The sequence below is a fragment of the Nycticebus coucang genome, chromosome 21 (genome assembly GCF_027406575.1).
Source record: "Nycticebus coucang isolate mNycCou1 chromosome 21, mNycCou1.pri, whole genome shotgun sequence".
Taxonomy (NCBI): Eukaryota; Metazoa; Chordata; class Mammalia; order Primates; family Lorisidae; genus Nycticebus; species Nycticebus coucang.
In genome coordinates, this window is record NC_069800.1 from 48,419,093 (window position 1) to 48,439,561 (window position 20,469).

General features: G+C 46.3%; 1 pseudogene across 1 annotated transcript; it reads right to left on the reverse strand.

The window, feature by feature from the left end:
• Positions 1-4,522: 4,522 nt before the first annotated feature.
• LOC128573359 (ornithine decarboxylase antizyme 2-like) lies at positions 4,523-5,720 on the reverse strand (annotated as a pseudogene). The gene has a single exon (XR_008376442.1). The product of XR_008376442.1 is annotated as an ornithine decarboxylase antizyme 2-like (transcript).
• Between the last annotated feature and the right edge of the window lie 14,749 nt (positions 5,721-20,469).

The following is a 20,469-nucleotide window of genomic DNA, read 5'->3' on the forward strand; positions in this document are numbered from 1 at the left end:
AGCATTTTTTATGTGATGATCTTATTTTGAAGACCCATGTGCCAAATGAAAGCCCAGATAAGCATCTGCTTCATATGACTAGGGGTAGGACTGTGCTGGTGAAAGAGGACTTAGAGTCACCTGTGACCAACAGGCTGTATAACCTTGGACAAGTGCCCAGTCCCTCTCCAGTTTTCTCACAAGTAAAATAAAAAACCTTAGACTCAAAGCTGCTTCCTCCGATAATATGAATGTTTTTAAAAAATGGCTGGTCACATGTGTAGTCAACCCACATTAAGCACCTTTCAAGTGATAATTGCTTGAATATGGTCTATTTTCATTGTTTACTTTTTTCTGACACTTTTTACTTAACTCTTCCACTGCTAGTGCCTTCCTCATTTGCAGTGTCTTTGCTATTTTTTGGCTGCTTCTATAGATTCCAATAAATAATCTTCAGTTCCGGCCAGCGAATCACCTGCTTCTTGGCTCTGCCTGGAATCTCCTCAACCCCTAGCAGTCTCAATTCCCTAACACAGAACACAGAGAGGGGTCCTGGCCTCCCTTTTTTTTTTTTTTTTTGAGACAGAGCCTCAAGCTGTCGCCCTGGGTAGAGTGCTGTGGCATCATGGCTTACAGCAACCTCAAACTCCTGGGCTCAAGCGTTTCTCCTGCCTCCGCCTCCCACTGGCCTCCCTTCTTTTTCTGTGCCCCCTATTCGGGTTACCTGGCAAAGACAAATCTGAAAAATCTGGTCATTGATTCTCTCACCACTAGATGGCACTTATAATGCAGGTCATTAGTCTTTTGAGCAAAAACTTAATTTTATATGTGTTTGAAACTATCTCAACCCACAAAAGCTTTGAGAGGAATTACAAGAGTACAAATTATACAAAAGGGTAAGGTGGAAAGTTGAGAGACACTGGAAGAAATAGCAAACAAATAGAAGTAACTCTAGAATGACATTAGCTTAAGGAGATTGATGCCAGCCTAGCTTACCCATTTGGCTCCGAGCTTCTGAGCAGCCAAAGTGGGAAACATAAGTGGTAACAAAATTATACATTTCAAACAAGAAAAAAATAATTATTCAGAAGAAGCCCAACTTTTCCTGCCTCTGAGACCAGAGAGGTGTTTTTCTTGTGGGCCCATTGAACAGCAGTGACACAAACCCAGCAGGGACTGACTAGGAGCTGTTTCTTGTGATGTCCTGTGGCAGGCCTGTGGCATGATGCTAAGGTATAACTGAAGAACAGCAGTTTTGTTGGGCTCAGAACATGGGTTTCCAGAGCAGAGTAAATTCACTCTTTCCTGTGCATGTCTTGTATTTTTAAACAGTGAAATTTGAACACCTCCCCCTCGGTTTGGGCAGTGGGGAGGGGAGCCCTCCTTGGAGACTGGTGTACCAGTTTCTGAGACAGCCCTACTGACCCTGCCTCTTAGTTTTTGCTTCCTGTCTAGTCTCTGCCCACATTGTACCACGGGTGGTTTGTGTGACCAACAGAATACAGGAGAAGTAATGGTATGCCACTTTCCAAATCAGGCTGTAAAAGACACTAAAGCTTCTCTCTTGGTCTCTCTGTCTGTTTTTGTCTCTCTCTTCTCATCATAGAACATGCTCTGTGGGAAGCCAGCTGGCATGTCCTGAGGAACCTTAAGGAGAGACCCACGTAATAAGTAACTGAGCCTACTCCAACGCCCAGCGTCACCTTGCTAGTGATTTGAGTGCCCCACCTTGGAGGCAGATCCTCTATTCCCAGTCAAGCCTTCAGAGACTGAACCCCCAGCTATAACCTTGATGCAAACCTCATGAGAGACTGTGAACCAGACATTCCAGCCAAGTCACTCCCTTACCTCTGTGAGATGATAAATACCTGTTATTTTAAGCTTCTGAGTTTGGGGCGATTTGTTATACAGCAATAGATGACTAATGCAGCAGCCAGTAGAAATCCAAGGTTGCATCAGGAAGGATTTTACCTGGTTAATGGACAAAATACATTCCTGAGAATGTTGTTAGGCCAGAGTTGTATGTAACTTGGATCCCTGATGAACAGTGCACATATGGTAATAATAATACTATGATGGCTTATATATGGTAATAATAATGCAGGGTGATACTATAATAATAATACTCCTGTGATAATAAGTTATAGAAACTATTATGCTGTTTTAATCCAAGCAAAGAAAACAGAAAAACAAATGCATGAAAAGGTTTAGATAGGAAATAGGAGAAATTTCAAAAAAGAATAATAAAGATTAACACTTACGTAGTGTATTACTGTCTTGCTTACTGGAAGGGGCATTTCTGGAGTAAGAAGGGAGGCTAAAGTTAATCAGAAGATGATGATGGAGATGGTGCTGGAGAATTTGATTCTGCTGCTGGAAGAGAGGAGCTTACCACTGAAGTCAGTTCTTTTTTTTTTTTTTGAGACAGAGTCTCATTTTGTCACCCTCAGTAGAGTGCTGTGGTGTCACAGCTCACAGCAACCTCAAACTTTTGGGCTTAAGCGATTGCTTCAGCCTCCCAAGCAGCTGGGACTACAGGCACCTGCCACAACACCTGGCTGTTTTTTTGTAGTTGTCATTGTTGTTTGGCAGGCCTGGGCTGGATTCGAATCCACCAGCTCCGGTGTATGTGGCTGGCGCCCTAGCCACTGAGCTACAGGTGCCGAGCTGGAAGTCAGTTCTTGAAAAAGATATATCTAGGGTTGTTTGCACTCCTTCCTTCTTTCCTTCCATCCTTCCCTCCCTCTTTCCTTTCTTTTCCTTTTCTCCTCCTCCCCTGCTTCCCTGCCTTCCTCTCTCCCTTCCTTCCTTCTGCCCTTCCTCTGATATCCTCACTACACAGTTTTTGTAAACTGCTGATTGTTAGGATCTTGCTCCTCAAGCTCAGAAAATTTTACTTCCGTGAGACAAAAGGCTTCAGCTAATTCTTTTATCATAAACCTTCTTTGCTCTGGATTTTCTGATTCTGTGTGTTCTTGTATTTCTACCAGCTGCTACTTTATCTACGAGATTAGTAGCTAGTGTAAAGATGCGATGCCAAGGAACCACTTAGGTCACGTGAGTTTGTTCACGTGTGTGGATAAAACTAGTGTCCAAGTTATTTAATTATAAATCATCCTTACAGGAAACTTTGGGAGCCCATTGGTTAACACCGTAAGTCAGGTCATCTGTCACCCAGGGACTGCCTGTATTTTAGAGCAATCAATAGGGGCTTTTAATCTGATAGATGTGGGCTCCCATTCAATCCACGAACACAGAGAGACAGAGGTAGGGGAGTCCACATGAAATGTCTGTAAAGATTTCTCTGCAGAAGGACGGTGGGGGTGAGGACCTTAGCTCTTTTATTCACTGTGACATCCTCAGTGCCTAGCACAGAGCCTGGCACATGGTGGTAGGCGTTTTACAAATCTTTCTTTGATGAATGAATGATGAGCTGCAACTTGGGGTGATCCATTTATTTCTCTGAGCAACCACCATTTATTAACCTACCACCATGTGCCAGGTACAGAACGTTAGTGAAGTCCCTTGGCCTTTCATGTTGTTTCTAGATTTCACTTCCACCTTTCGTCCCCACTGCACCTTCTCTCACTCTGTGTTTTTTCCTTGGAACTCTTTGTTATTTTTGCAGAGATTTGCATGTGCTTTAGCTTCTTCCCTGAAAGCCTTCTCATGGAAATAGTCTTCTTAGGTCTTCATGACAAGTAATTTCTGGTCAGCGTTTTTTTTTCCCAGTATGAGAACCAGAGTTTCTTAGGACATTGGGCTTATTTTTGTGAATTTTTGTCTTGGGACCTGCTCTGCTGCTCCTTTTTTCTTTCTTTTTGTTGAAAAATGACCCCAAATGGCTGGGGTTAACTACTAACAGTTTGGTTGCCCTGTGATGATGATTATCTAGAATCTTTTTTTTTTTTCAACTTTAAATCAGTTTATTGACACAGTAACACAACACACTTGCCTCCCTGACATCCCCATCTCCCTCACCCACTCTAGCTCTCTTCCCCTTCCTCTCCCTTATATAAGCTGTTCCATGAAAACATTCCTACCCCTGGGCCCTGCAGAGCACCGTCTCAGGCACTACTTAGAACCTGTCAGAGGAGGCAGTAAGCATTTTACTCTGCTAGCCAGAGGCATCCAGTCCCCAAGGACAGATTTCCCCCACAATTTCCAGGCCCTGAGTTGCTATTTCTCTTCTTCTCTGCTCTTTCTTTGTAACCCTAGGAAGGAGACCTTGGGGCCTGGGCCTGCAGCCAGGAGCAACTCCTGGTGGTGACTTGCAAATTGGAGTTTGGCTAGTGTTTTCTAAGGCCCAGGCACTCCCCAAAAAAACCCTGGTGGTGGGAGTAAACTTCAATGCCCCTATTTAAAATGCACTGATAACATTAACAGATTAAGCCAGCTTAACCAAATGCCAGAATAACAAACACTAAACTGTAAAGAAAGGGGGGTCAGACCTGCTTACTCCAGGCCAGACACAAATGCACATAGAGAAGCCCAGGTAGAGTGTCAAAAAACAACTCAAGGACACTGCCCAGGGACTGAGAAGCCTATACTCAGGAGTCCCTGGTGTGACAGGAAGCAAAGAGGAAAAAAATACACAAATCTTAATAACCAAAACATAAAGTCCAATAGCAGGGGAGGTGAGCTGATGGGTATTGCCATCAGCCCTCCAGGCTGTGCCCCTAGACCCAGATAGTCCCTCCCCTCTAGGCAATGTCCTTCCCTAGGCTAGATAGAGCACATCACACAGCGCAGTTTAAAAAGCTTCTAATGCCAGTTCATAAACATCTTCATTTACTATTGGTGATTACATGTGAATAATATGTTTATACTGTTCTTTATGGAAAACAATTTCAACGAGTCAACTCCCAGAACACAATAGGCAACCCTCACCCTGACCCCCTCAGCATCCTTTCCTAGACAGCAAGGGGCCCTCTTCCTCTGTCCCAGGGCTGCCTAACTTCCCCTCTTCCCCCATTGTGGCTCTTGGGCAAAGCATCCTCTATGACCATTAGTCCTCATCGGACAAGTTCTGGTCCAGGGGGTAAACCATGAACATCACATCTGGCCGAGAGGGGACACAGGGATGGCCTGGATGCACAATCTCAAAGCCCAAGAAGCTGAAGGTCTTCAGGAGTGGAGCTCTGTCTTCCCGTCCCTTCCTGAAGCAGATGAAGACGTAGTTCACTTTCATCTTCTCTTCAGCAAACTCTAGCAGTGCTAACAATCCTTCTTTGCTCCCATCAGCTAATAATCCATCTGGGATTTCTACAAACAGGCTCTGGCTGGACAGGACTGCATCCCAGGAAGAGATCTTCACCTTGGTGACCTCATAATGGAAGTGGACAATGTGAGGTTTTCCATCATTCACAGGGAGGTCCTGGGTCACAGTGAGCTTCTCGTCCTTATATATTAGAGCTGAGAGAGAAGGATCCCTGCCGCCCCCTCGCCCACCGGGGATCTTCGACAGTGGGTGAGGGGCATCAGGAGCACCACAGAGGCCCCGGAACAAGGTGCCTGCAGCACTGGAGCTGGGGACAGTTACTCAAAGGCAAAATACTACTGTCCTGGGTGTTTATCATCCTCGGCGGCTCTGCTCAGGGTGGGAGGAGGCGGCGCAGGGAATGGGTAGGTGGATGACTGGGTGGGTGTGGGGTCGCGCGCGCGGGGCCGATCTCTGCGGGCTAAGTCCCTGTCAGGCCGCGGGCCGAGAGCCCTCCTCCTGCCTCAGCGAGCGCCTGCCTCCAACTCGATTATCTAGAATCTATATCCCCCTTTCCTACTGACTTTGGTGCTGATTTTAACCTAGACATTACTGTAATAGAAATATGCTGGGGGTGAAGGAGAATCAAACAGAGTGATTTGCCTGAGACCTGTGTCCCCCTACCCTGTGAAACACCCCTTTCTCCACACCTCCCTTCTGTTCTCCTCCACCATCACTCTCCCATGGGCACCACCCAGTGCTTATTTCCTGAGTGTCTACATGTACCAATGCCCATGATGGGGTTCCATGAGTTTACATGCATTACTGCATCTGTGCTAGAGACTGTGAATCGCTTTGCCAATTTTGCTACTCAGGTACTTCAAGAAGCAGACACCAGGATGAGAGTAAATGTGCAGGATTTATGAGGGGAAATACCTGTGTGAAAGGAAGTCAGAGGAAGCTAGAGAAGGCTGGGAGAGCCATGGATTGGTAGCATTCCAGGTGGCCCTTCTGTCTAAGGGAGGTGCAGCCAAACAAAGGCCATCAGGGAGTCCTTGAGCCATTGTCAGCCAACAAAGGAGTCCCTTGTCTTTCAGGACTGGGTCTGACTGTGTACCTCACTGTGTCAGTCATTGTGGGGGTGCCTCTCTAGGGAACCATGGCCAATGGATTTTAAAGCACAGCAACTGTGCCCTTAGCTCCCTGCAGTAAGAAGTCTGTGGAGGCACATTCTTGTGGCTGCGAAACCAATATTTATTCTGTCTTTCTTTTGAAAAAAAAAAAAAAAACAAAAAAAAAACAGAACAAAACAGAAGCCTGGTTTATTTGGGACGATGAAGATCTGATGCTGAACTAAAAGATATTTAGTTCTTAGCCTTTCTTGCAACTAGGTGTGGCTGTTTGACTGTGTTCCGGTCAATGCTGTATAAACAGGAAGTGCCGCAAGGAACTTCCAGAAATACTCCTTAAGGAAATCTGACTTGGCCAGGAGAAGCATCCCTTTTTCTTGTCCCCTTTCTCAGGGCTGTAGACAAAAGGGCTGTTTCCTCAGTAGTCATTTTATGCCGCGAGGCAATATGTTAATGATGAAAGGGCAGACAGACAGATAGCTAGAGTCTTCCTCCCTAATGTTTAGAGACTTCATACCAGCTCTGGATTGCTTACCTCTGGACCAGTGATTCAACTGGTGCGTTACGGCACACTGGTGTGTCGTCGGAGGATCTTAGGTGTGCCATGATGATTTTTAATGGTCATTCACTAAATTGTTTTCTAAAGAATTTCAAAGCACAGTAAGTATATTCTTTTTTTTTTTCACTTTTTTTTTTTTGATCAACATACTTGAAGTGTGCCAGGGAAGTTTAACTATAGATTCAAGTGTGCTGTGAGATAAAAAAGGCTGAAAAACACAGTTCTAGACTTTAACCCGAGGGAAAAATAACCCCTTTTGGGGGTGGGGAACCTGTATTTTTCTGATTTCAAGATGGTTCTTTTTTAAGCACCAAAGGAGACAAAGAAAAGCTTCATCTTTCTCTGCTGTACCCCTTTTAATAAAAGTATTTATTATGTAAAGTTTGGATTCAGTAGAAGGGCTGCACTTAAAGACTTGGAAGGCCTTAAGTTTCCTTAAGGAAAACTTATCTTCAGAGGAGTGGAATGTTCCCCACCCCTCCAAAGGTAAAGAATTCCTTGGGAGAACTTGCTAAATATAACACATTGCCAAGCCTCGGCTCTGGAAACCCTCATTCGACAGGTCCAAGTTAGAGCCTGAGAAGCTGCTTTATCTCCAACAAGCAGCCCTGATTATCTTTATCCCCTGAAAGAGTGTGAATCTTCATGTGGGTGAAGACCAACTACAGGCAGCTCGAACACTAAGGAGGTAGATACTTTCCCTATGAAGACTTCATGAGCATAGCAATCATTGGAGGAGCTTGATAGGATCATTTGTGGAGCCTTCAGATCCTGGGCTCCCATTTTCATAAAAATCAGTCAGTATGTCTTTTGTGGAACCTGAGGATTTGCATGTTTTACAACCTCCCCACGTGAGCCTGATGCCTGTGACTCACAGAGTCCAGCTTCAGGGACTCTGGCATTAAAGGCTGGGAGCACAGACATTGGGGTTTGATGGACCTGAGCTTGAATCCTGATGTGTGTATTTGCCGGATAATCTGTAGCAGGCTAATAAAGCACTCTGTGCCTCAGGTTCTATCATTTTCAAATTGAAGAAAATAAGGCCCATTTCACAGGGCTGTGGTGAGGATTAAATGAGATGATTTACGTAAAGTTCTGTGCAGGTGCAGTTGTACAGCAATATCTACCATACACAGAAGAAAAGAGGGTGCTGCCAAACAGGGATCTAGGTGACAGATAGGCTGGTAGATGCATAAATACTTCTGGAATGAGTCCTAAGAACTTAGCAATGGTTCTCTGAGGAGTGCAGCTGGCAGTCTGGGGTGAGAGACCTCTTTATTATACAGCCGGACTGCTATTCAGTGGGTACATCCCGGTTAGACCAGAGTGGCTGGAATCTGTGCTGATTGGTTTGTGCCCTTCTTGCAACAGTTGTGAAATATTTTGAATGTCCCTCATGTTATATTTTTTTGCTATTTGAACATTTGCCAACCCCTCCCCCCAAAAAAACCTCCCATCATTTTCATATTTCAAAACAAACTAGTTAGAGAGAGAAGACTGATCTTTTAGAGCCCCGGTTTGCTAAATATCAAGCCTCCTTTTTTCATTTTTCAGGAACATTTCTTCCCTCTGTTCTCTCAGCTGGGCCTGTGAACAAGGCACTTCTCTCTGTCCTGTGCTTTGGCACTTCTCTCCTGCAGATATATTCCCAAGAAGTCATTTTGCTTCATAGCCTAGTGATGAAGAAGGTTCAGGGCCAGAGGGATGATTATGGTTCTAATTTGCAATTATACAGTGATTTTTCACACTGCTCATGGATTCCTAACTTCCTCCCTATTTGGGTTGGAGCGTTAGAAGGTTCTGATTTGATTGAAGTAGTATAGGCTGTGATTATCTTACGGATTTGACATATTAAATTGAATTGAGAAGTATTGGGCAACAAATGTAAATTATTTCCTTTCATTTCTTACTCCTACACAACTATATATTTACTGATTGTGGCTGACCCTGTGTAAGAAAGTGAAATGACTTACCCTAATGCCTTTGAAATAGGAACTGTTGAAATACCTGAGTGGTCTCTTTAAATTCAAGCCTGGAGTTTGGAGTTTTTTTTTTTTTTTTTTTTTTTGGTAGAGACAGAGTCTCACTTTATGGCCCTTGGTAGAGTGCCGTGGCCTCACACAGCTCACAGCAACCTCCAGCTCCTGGGCTTAAGCGATTCTCTTGCCTCAGCCTCCCGAGTGGCTGGGACTACAGGCGCCCGCCTCAACGCCCGGCTATTTTTTTTTGGTTGCAGTTTGGCCGGGGCCAGGTTTGAACCCACCACCCACCGTATATGGAGCCGGCGCCTTACCGACTGAGCCACAGGCGCCCCCCTGGAGTTTGGAGTTTAATAGGCTCTTTTTTTTTTTTTGAGACAGAATCTCAAGCTATCACCCTGGGTAGAGTGCCATGGCATCATATCTCACAGCAACCTCAAACTTTTGGGCTCAAGCTACCTGCTTTCCTCAGTTTTTCTATTTTTAGGAAAGATGAGGTCTCGCTTTTTGCTTAGGCTGATCTGGAACTCCAGAGCTTAAGCAATCCACTGGCCTTGATCTCCCAGAGTGCTAGGGTTACAGGCATGAGCCACTCAGCCCAGCCTGGAGTCTAATAGTTTTTTTGTGTGTGTGAGACAGAATCTCAAGCTGTTGCCCTGAGTAGAGTGCCATGGTGTCATAGCTCCAACTCTTGGGCTCAAGCTATCCTTCTGCCTCTGGTTTTCTAATTTAGTCTTGCTTTTGCTCAGGCTGATCTTGAACCCATGAGCTCAAGCAATCCACCCGCTTTGGCCTCCCAAGTGCTAGGATTACATGCGTGAGCCACCGTGTCTGGCCTCTAATAGTTTTTTGATTCAAGTGTTCTAGGTCAACCTACTATAGTTCTTGAAAGTTAAAACAATTTTTATTTTAAAACATTAAAAAAATCTTCTTACTGTGTAATAAAGAATTGGCTGGGCTTTGTCCTGAATTCCTGAGTGGTGTCCTCTGAATACCTGGAATTTTCCCAATGTTAAGATTCTCTTTGTTATTCATGCTGGGCCCTGACAGTTCATGCTAATGAGATGACTCAGGGTGGGACTGGCCAATCTAGAAAAAATCATGATGTGATTAGAGGGTTGGGTTTTTAGTCATAAGACATTAGTCTAACCTCTGAGGAGGGGGAAGGGTATTGGCAATGATTCAATCAATCATGCCTACATGCTGAAACCCCAATAAAAATTCTAGGCACTGTAGCTTTCAGGTGAACTTCCCTTGGTTGGCAGTCCTCCGTGTTTATTTTCACACATTAGTGTGCAGGGAGGGTACCATGTCCTGACTCCACAGGACGAAGACAATGGAAGTTTTGCATTTGGGACACTTACAGATCTTGGCATATGTGTTCTCTGTTTGGCTGGTTCTGATTCATATCCTTGTGCTATAATAAACCCGTAATTGTAAGTAGAGCACTTGCCTGAGTTCTGTGAGTCATTTAGTGAATTATCAAACCTGAGGGGATAATGAGGGCTGCTGAATTCGTAGCCAGCTAGTCAGATGTCCTACTGCCTGAGGACCTCCAGACAAGCAGCAAACTGTTAAGGTGAAAGAGAAGCAAGCCTAACTCCATTTTGATATAACTCTTTTTCCTGAGAATTAGTGGGAAGGCAAAGCAGGCCTGATTCCATTCTGTTGTTTTGTTACATTTTATTGCATTAAAAAAAACCTGGTTCCACTGGCCTCTCCACCCGTTGGATGGTATTTTAAGTGTACCTGGTTAGAACTGTTAGAATTATTAGTATTGTGCAGAAACTACCTTTGTAACAATAACCCCTATGATTATGTTAAGGTGGTCTTCATGCCATCGGTATATGATATGGAAATGTTAAGAGAGCAAGTTTGACTCCACTTTACTATATACTCCTTTTCTGTTATATTCCATTACCTTCAAAACTGGGTCCTCTTGTTTGCCCTCCTGTTTATAACTGTGAATGCATTCAACTAAAATTTTTAGTGATACAATTTACTGACTGCACTTGTGATTATATCCTTGTTGATTATCGCTGTTTGTGATCATGCTATTTATGACCCCCACCTGCGAGTCCCCCTCCCTACACTACCTAAGGACATTGTAGATTATATTTGTTTTCTAAAAAAGAATTACTAAGTGCTCTCCTAATCATAGCATTGTAAACTGACTACCCTTGTGATTTCTCCTAACTGCTGTTTTTGCTTCTGTAATTATGCATGCTTGCCCCCTGGAAAAGTTTTGCCTTATAAAAGTCTGAGCCTCAGACAACTTGGGGGCTGCCCTCAGAAACCCCATGTTGAGACACTGAGGCAGTCACCAGCCGGCTCTTCAATAAAGGACTCTTCTTTAATTTAACTTGTCTGGTGGTGTGGTCTTTGAGAGACTCCTGGGCATAACAAAACAAGTGAAGGAAGTCTTGTGGAGGACTGTACTTGAACTTGTGAAGTTTGGTCTAACTTGGGTAGTTGGTCTCAGAAGTCATTGCAATTTCCTTAACTTTTTATCTTGAAAAAACAAATTTTTTTTTTTTTTTTTTTTGAGACAGAGTCTTACTATGTCACCCTCAGTAAGTGCCATGGTGTCACAACAACCTTAAACTCTTGGGCTTAAGTGATTCTCTCGCCTCAGCCTTCCAAGTGAAGGAAAGTACTACCAAATCCAAAAAGGGGGGGGGGACCAGATATGTAGCAGCACCCCTCACCCCCTACCATAAGAATGTGACCTTTTGTAACTGTCCTAGGAAATAGCCCCGAGCTGAAGCAGATAACCGGTAACTGGTTCTGAAAGAAAAAAGCTAAGCAAATGTTTAACTACTGATCTTGTCTTAAGACAGATGAGTAATGAACCAGAGTTCTTCTTATCTGGAAAAGCCCCTATGTCTGCTACCCCTCCCTAAAGCCCCTGCTATGTCTGCTACCCCTCCCTACTTTGTGGTTTTTGCCTTTATAAGCTTGTAAAACCTGCTGTTCAGGGCTTGACTCCTCGGCTCCTAAAAGAGTTGCGAGTCAAGCCCCAGCATGCTGGAATAAAATCCTCTTGCTGTTTGCATCAAGCACCGTCTCTTGCGGTTGATTGGGGTCGTCATCGCTCAGGGCAGAGTGGGGGGTCCTGCCCCAAGTCTTTCACAAGTAGCTGGGACTACAGGCACCCGCCACAACACCCGGCTATTTTTTGGTTGCAGTTGTCTTTGTCGTTTAGCAGGCCCAGGCTGGGCTCGAACCCGCCAGCCTCAGTATATGTGGCTGGCGTCCTACTCACTGAGCTACAGGTGCTGAGTCTATCTTGAAAAATTTTAAACTTAATGAAAATTTATAAGCATGTCCATATGCTCTTCACTTACAGCCTCCAATTTGTTGACTTATTCCTATTTTTGCTTTATTTTTCTCTCTTTCTGTATATAAACTTTTTTTTTTCTGAACCAATTGAAAGTTACAAACATGTGTCATTCCTAAACTCTTCAGCTGTATCTCTGGATAACCAGGACATTTTCTTACATAACTTCAATGGCATGATCACACTCAAGAGATTTAGCATTTATATATTAATATTATGTAATATATTGCATTTAAATTTTTCCTGTTATCTTCAAAATATTCCTTATATTGTTTTCCTTTCACTTTAATATTCAATCAAGAATCTGCTTTGGTTGTTATGTCTCCTTGGTTTCCTTTAATGTAGATTCCAGAATGGTCCCCTTGATTTTTATATTTATTTTATTTTTTGTGTTTCTTGATATTGACACTTTTGAAGGGGCCAGCCTGCTTGTCTTGCATATTACCCCATGATCTGGACTTGTCTGATTATTTCCTCTAATTTGATTCACATTATATATGTTTAACAAGAATATGAGCTACAAAGATGTTTATGTTGATGAAAAGTGTACATCAGCAAGATGGCAGAACAGGGGCTGGGTGTAGTGGCTCACACCTGTAATCCTAGCAGTCTGGGAGGCCAAGGTGGGAGGATTGCTTGAGCTCAGGTGTTCAAGACCAGCCTGAGCAAGAGTGAGACCCTATCTCTAAAAAAAAAAAAAAATAGCCCAGGATGAAGGAGAGAAGTGGAGGGGGATGGGAGGGGAGGGGAGAGGTTTGATAGAGAGGGTAAGCAGGGACCACACCTATGGAACATATTGCAAGGGTACAAGTCAAATTTATCAAGTACAGAACATAAATATCTTAACACAATAATTGAGCAAATGAGGTGTAAGCTATATTAGTTAGTTTGATGTAAGCACTCCAAATTGTAAAAAACCCCAAGACATTGTACCCCACAAATGCATAAATGTATTCATGATCTATGGCAGAATGAAAGGTCCCCCAGCATCACCCCTTCAACAAAAATATAATTAGAAATTATCCAAATATAAGAATATAACCCTGAGTTTACCAGAACTTGGGGGAGAAGTAGAAAAATTCCCTGAGCTCAGAGAATTGTGAGAAGCCACAACTGGTAAGAGAAACAGTCCCTTTAGACCGTACCACTCCCTCCCTTAACTCAGCAAAACACCAAAGAGAATTTCCCCAGATTCGTGGTTTCTAGGGGAGAAGAGGGAGTTGGTGCTGGATGTCCCATTGCCCTGCTAGTCTTGAGAATCTTTGAGGGAAGCCCAGTCTGGTCTGTCCCAGGGGAATCATTGCTAATGAGACTCAGAATGGGGGCTGCCCAAATTAGAAAGAATCATGGTGTGATTAGGGGGTTGGGCTTTTAGCCACATGAACTTAGCCCAACCTGAGGAGGGGAAGGGGGACATAGGCAGTGATTCAATCAGTTGTGCCTGCATTATGAAGTCCCAAAGGAAACTCTGGACACTGTAGCTCAGGTGAATTTTTCTGTTTGGTAATACTCCAGAGGGCAGAACCAGCTGGGGAGAATTGGGGACAAATTTTCAGGGTACTGACTGGTGCTTGGATCTTAGTGGCTACTCTGTACTCTAGTTGGTGGGGATGCCATATTGAAGAGACTAGTAGGTGCCAGAGTGCTGCAGGGGGCACAATCCAAGGGAAGGTTTGAATCCTGGCCTGATTTTCCACAAAGTCCAGGTACTCCATGGAGCCTTTCTAGTGCCTGCTTAAGTCTTCCTTAGAGTGGGAAACCATGGCAGGGCAGCAATATAGTTTCAGGGCAATATTTAACTTCATGTATTCAAGGTAAGTCTTCCACAGATGGGAAACAAAGAGCTGCAATGTAGTTACAGTGCAGAGTTTTAGTTCTGTTGCTCACCATAAGTTGTCCCTAGAATGGGAAGAAACAACAGGCAAGTGTTTTGATACTAAGTAGTAAAGTGTTATACCCAAGAATCAGGGTCCCCAATGACCACACGCGAAAGCCAGACACTGATGCAATCACATGAGGGCGTTTATTCAAGCTCGAGCCTGGGCTGTTGGCACCCCCAGACACAGCTGGGACTGAGAGCCCCATGCTCGCTGTGCACGGGGTTTTTATGAGGGGGGTATGGGGTGAGGGGTGTGGGAAGCAAAGCTGATAGGGTCCCACCAATCTTAATGGGGGGGGAGGAGGGCGGACGCACTGAGGGAGGTAGGGATGCATCCCTGAAGATAGGGACGCATTCTAGGAGATAGGGAGGGGTGTGGTTTACTAAGGAACAAAACTAGAAGTTTTCTCCAAATGGAGGATGAAAGCGTCACTGCGTCACTGGGTCCTTCATCCCCTCCTTCTCCTTGTAACTAAGAGTACCCAATCGTGGTACCTTAGTGGTGAGTCTGGGATTGTCAGGGGAGCTTGAGTGGGTTGGCAGGGTCTTTCTCGAGCTTCCATTGTGGGATATAATCCTCCTTGATGTCAAACGGGTCTGCCAACCGGACATGGGTGTGGTGGACCCACGCAGTGACGCCGTCGACCTTGAGTGCAGTGGGGGTGGTCAGGATCACAGTGTAAGGCCCTTTCCACCGTGGTTTGAGAGTCTCCTGCTGGTGTCTCTTGACATAGACCCAGTCCCCTGGCCGGAACTTGTGAGGCTCTGGGATCGGGCCCACCGCGTAGGTGGCACTCAGGTGGTTCCAGTTCTCTTTCTAAACCTGCTGGTAACAGTGGAGGGGAAGGAGAAAATCTTCATCATTTGCCTCTGTTAAAAGATCTATGCGGTTATTTGGAATAATGGGAGGTGGTCTCCCATAGAAAATTTCATAGGGAGAGAGACCTAGGGTATAGGGGGAATTTCTGACCCTATATAGGGCAAAGGGAAGGAGAGCCACCCAGTCCCCACCAGACTCCAGGGTTAGTTTGGTTAAGGTCTCTTTTAAAGTTCTATTCATTCTTTCTACCTGTCCTGAGCTCTGGGGTCTGTACGCACAATGTAATTTCCAGGTTGTTCCCAGTGCTGTGGCTACCCCCTGAGTTATTTGAGATATAAAGGCTGGCGCATTGTCTGAACCAATTATAGCCGGCAGTCCATACCTGGGAAGAATGTCCTCTAGCAGCTTTTTCGCCATGATTTGAGCAGTTTCATGTTTGGTGGGGAAGGCTTCTACCCACCCTGAGAAAGTATCTATAAAGACTAAGAGATATTTGTACCCATACCGACCAGGCTTAATTTACGTGAAGTCCACTTCCCAATACGCACCAGGCTTGGTGCTCCTTGTGCGGGTGCCTTGGGTAGTAGGTCCGGCTCGGGCCTTAGTGAGCTGGCAAGCTTTGCGAGCATTAACTATCTGTTCCACTTTTGCATGCATTCGCTTGATCTTAATCCGTGCATGTCGGATTAAATCTCTTAAATTCCTACTGCCCATATGGGTTGCTTGGCACATGCACTGCAAAATGTCTAGCCCCAGCTGCGCAGGGAGGATGATTTTCCCATTGGCTGTCAGTATAGATATTAAGCTTTTTTCCTTGGCCTAGAACCAAAGCCGTGGTAAGGGCAATTAATTCAGCTCACTGAGTGGAGGTTCCAACTGGAAGAGGTTCAGCCCAAAGTGTACCTGCCTCGGAGACCACCGCTGCCCCCGCGTACCATTGGCGGTCTTTAATAAAACTACTGCCATCTGTGAACCAGGTCTCCTCAGCGTCCCGCAGCGGTTGGTCGGTCAGGTCCTGGTGTGTGCTGTGGACTTGGGCTAGGATGTCTTGGCAATTGTGGAATGGTGTCTCCACATCCGGGTTGAGCAGGAGAGTGGCGGGGTTTAGGGCAGTGCTGGGCAAGAACCGGATTTGTGGTGGGTTAAGTAACAAGCTCTGGTAGTGAGTCAGATGTGCATTGCTCATCCACCGGTCAGGGGGTTGTTTCCAGACCCCTTTCATGACATGGGGCGTGGTCAGCAACAGTTCCTGCCCCAGGGTGAGTTTCTTTGCATCATTTACAAGCAGCGCAGTGGCTGCCACAATGTGGAGGTAGGGGGGCCATCCTGACACCACTGGGTCTAGTTTTTTTTGATAAGTAGGCTACTGGGCGGGTCCAGGGCCCCAAAGTCTGAGTCAACACCCCCTTGGCTATCCCTCTATGTTTGTCTACATAGAGATGAAATGGTTTTGTAATGTCAGGGATCCCCAAAGTGGGGGAAGAAAGCAGAGCAGTCTTAAGTCTCTGAAAGGCTAATTCTCTTTCTGTTGTCCACTCGAAGGGGTGCCCCTCCCTTGTGGCTTCATAGAGGGGTTTTGCAATTTCAGCAAAGCCTGGTACCCAAAGTCGACAGAACCCTGCAGACCCCAGAAACTCTTGCACCTGCCTGGGGTTGGTTGGGGTCGGGATCTTGAGTACAGTCTGCTTCCTGGCCTCAGTGAGCCACCTTTGACCATCTTTTTTTTTTTTTTTTTTTGTAGAGACGGAGTCTCACTGTACCACCCTCGGGTAGAGTGCCGTGGCGTCACACGGCTCACAGCAACCTCTAACTCTTGGGCTCACGCGATTCTCTTGCCTCAGTCTCCCACCATCTTTAAGGGTGTATCCCAGGTAACTTATGGTTTGCTGACAGATCTGGGCTTTCTTCGCCAATGCCTGATACCCCCGGTCCCCCAGTGTGATGAGCAGGTCTCGCGTGCCTTGTAAGCAGTCCTGTTCACTGATGGCTGCTACTAGGATGTCATCTGCGTATTGGAGGAGGGTCAGGTTGGGGTGCTGCCTGCGGAACTCACCCAGGTCCTTGTGCAGGGCCTCATCAAAGATAGTTGGAGAATTCTGAAATCCTTGTGGCAAGTGGGTCCACGTTAGCTGTCCACTGATGCCTCTCTCTGGGTCACTCCACTCGAAGGCAAACAGGGCCTGGCTCTGGGGTGCCAGCGACAAGCTGAAGAAGTCATCTTTCAAATCTAATACCGTATACCAGGTCTGGAACGGGGCCAGTGAGCTTAAGAGGTTGTAGGGATTTGGTACAGTTGGGTGAATGTCTATTACCCACTTATTAACCTCCCGGAGGTCTTGAACTGGCCAGTAATCATTAGTGAGGAGCTTTTTAACTGGTAACAAGGGGGTGTTCCATGGGGACTGGCAGGGCATCAGAATCCCAGCATCCAGTAGCTGCCGAATGTGTGGCAGGATTCCGTTTCTGGCTTCGGGAGTCATGGGGTACTGTCTTACCCACACCGGCTCAGCTTCAGGCTTGAGCTCGACTATGATCGGGGCCCGGTGTTTTGCCAGTCCCACTCCTCCCGTTTCAGCCCAGGCTGATGGGTAGGAGTTTAGCCACCTGGAGATATCCACTTGGCGCGGTGGCAGAGATTGTTGATGGAGTCGATACTCATCCTCTAAGCGCAGAGTGAGAACATGGACAGGATGTCGCTGTCTGTCTGTAACCTGTGGCGTTCCTTGCTTAAAAGAAATTTGTGCTCCAATTTTACTAAGGAGGTCTCTATCGAGTAAGGGGTAAGGGCAGTCTGGGATGACCATAAATGCGTGTGACACTCAGCCTGCCCACATGTCCACTGTTCTTAGACTTCTTTCAAAAATAATTTGATTAATAATCTTAAAAAATTTGGGGGGCATACCTAAGATCTTCTCATAGCACACCATTTGAAAAATCACTGCCCTACAACCATAATTCTTCTCTATTAAGTAGTTTAGATTCCAACAATACTGTTCATATATTAATTCAGTCTATACATACACATATACAATATATTGGGGAAACACAAAGAATGATTTTTAGCTTATGCTGAAGACTTCATTTTATCATTTTCTTATCAACTATTACAAAAAGACAAAACCATTACCTGCAGTTTGAATTCATTAAACAATATCAAAGAAAACAGAAAACAGGAAGAAGTAGGCAAACTTATGCCTGCACTCACTCAAATAGCTTTTGGCATGAGCTAAGTGTAATTAAGTTACAGACTGTGGTCTCTGAATTCACGTCAGATGCTAGCGGCCAATCTCCATCCAGGCACTTGTGTATCCTCTAATCTGTCCTTGAAAATGGTGTTTTCATGAAGGCAGATATATACTAATGTTACTTATTTCATTATCAAGGTCACTATGCTTCCCCACTAGGATGCATTGTCCTGTTTTTTTTGGACATTCCCTGGCCCAGTGGCCAGTCTCCCTGCAGTATGCACACTGATCTCTCCGTAGCCGAGGTCGATCCCCCTGGGGTGACTCCCTACCTCCTCCGGAGGCCAATTTCCGCAGCCTCCATTCCTTCTCTTTGGAGCCGCTTACCGTGGTGGTGAGCAGGATCTTAGTGAGGTTCTTGGTCCGCTTGTTGCTGGCACGTATCTGTTTTTTCCTCTGGGCTCTCTTGGTTGTTGTATACTCATTCAGCCACCACCAGCAAGTCCTGCAGGGACTTCTCTGCCAACCTGTCTATTCTCTGAAGTTTCCTCCTAATGTCTGGAGTGGACTGATTAACAAAAGCCATCATAACCGCTGCCTTACTACTCTCCGCCTCAGGATCCATGGGTGTGTAAGTGCGGAACACCTCCATGATCCGCTCTAGGAAGGCGGCAGGGGACTCATCTTTCTCTTGCTATACATTACCTACCTTGGCCAAATTAGTCGGCTTCCTTGCCGCTTTACAGATACCCCCCCAATGAGAGTCTGGCGGTAAACTTGGAGTCTCTCCTTACATTCTGCCGTATTGAAATTCCAATCTGGCCAGGTCAGTGGGAACACAGCCTCAATTAGTACTGGGTTCATGGTAGGCTGCCTGTTGTCGTCTAGGATGGACTTCGTGCCTCTGCCAAGATTCAGTCCCTCTCGTCAGTAGTGAAGAGGACCTGTACCAGCTGCTGGCAGTCGTCCCAAGTGAGCTGATGAGTGAAAAGGATAGAATCTAATAGGTCAATAAGGGTGGTGGGTTTTTCTGAGAACTTAGGGTTTTGTATTTTTCAGTTGTATAGGTCACTCTTGGTGAAAGGCCAGTAGTGCAGGGTTCCGTCCTCAGGAGGGCCCACTGCCTGGAGTGGTAAGGCTGTAGAATCGGCTACAACCCGCCCAGGCTGTCCAGATGCCTCCCATAAGGCCCTCCTGTGGGTATGCGGTGGACTACCAGCAGGTGGCGCTGCCCAGCGTCAGCCTCTCCTGGGACGGGCTGGGCACTATGGCGTGCCTGGATCAAAGGAAGGTAGTGCAGGGGAAAAAGTTCTTCTGCACTCACCTCGCTCAGCAAAACAGGATACAGGGAAGCTATTCTCTTTGGGCTTAGGCTTTTCCCGCAGGGCAAGCACTGTGCTGGCCTCGGTTTTCTCCAACCGGGGTGGTAAGTTACTTTTCAGCCAGGCAGGGGGGGTCCTCAACCAGGTTCTGCTGCCAGCGCACAGCCATGGGGCCTGAGAGGGTGAGGGGAAGGCGGGCGCAGACAGCCACATGTGTCACCATTGCCAGGGCCTGGAGCGGGGGGCACGGGGCCTGAGAGGATGGGGGGGTCACGGGCACAGCTGCCTCTGCCACCACCAGTGCTCTGGCTTGGCCTGGCTACCCAGTGCCCAGGCTGCCCACAGCAGCACAGTAGCCGCTGCTCACAGCCCCCATCACGCGGAGCCAGGAGCCCAGAACCCGCCACCCACCGCTCCTCACATCCCAGCCCCATGCCCCTGCACCGGCCTGCTCCGCTCCTCTGCTCCGCACTGAGAACACTCCTGCAAAAGGTCTCAAGTTTATTTTTCTTCACCACTAAACCCAAGTTCTGGGCTCGGCCCAGAAGTCCTGAAAGTGGTCAAGGACAAGTGAAAGGGGAATTGTCTGAGTCTGTTCCATCATCTGAGTCGCCCAGCCAACACACAACACAACACAAACAATATAAAAACAAAGGCAGACATGGCTGCAGACTGAAGTGAAGCAAAACTGAAAGTGAATGGACGGCCTGGTGCTGGTCCACGGGCATAGCCTGCTCCTACTCAAAAGCCCTAAGGGGATCGATTCCATGTGATCCCCACTGTAGGAGGCTGGGGATTCCACATCCCAGCCTTCCCCACGGGAGGTGGGAACGTCTTCCTCTACCTCTGGTCGGTGGCCCTCTAGTGCATCCACCAATGCCATCTTTCAACCACAACCCAAAACCTGCGCAGTACAGAAAGAATTCACAAAGACAAAGACACGTTACCAGCCCTCCTGGTGGGGTCTCTCAGAGTCTTGGGGATTCCTGGCCAATGCATCAAATGTTACACCTGAGAATCGGGGTCCCCAATGACCACATGAGAGAGCCAGACACTGATGCAATCACGCGAGGGCG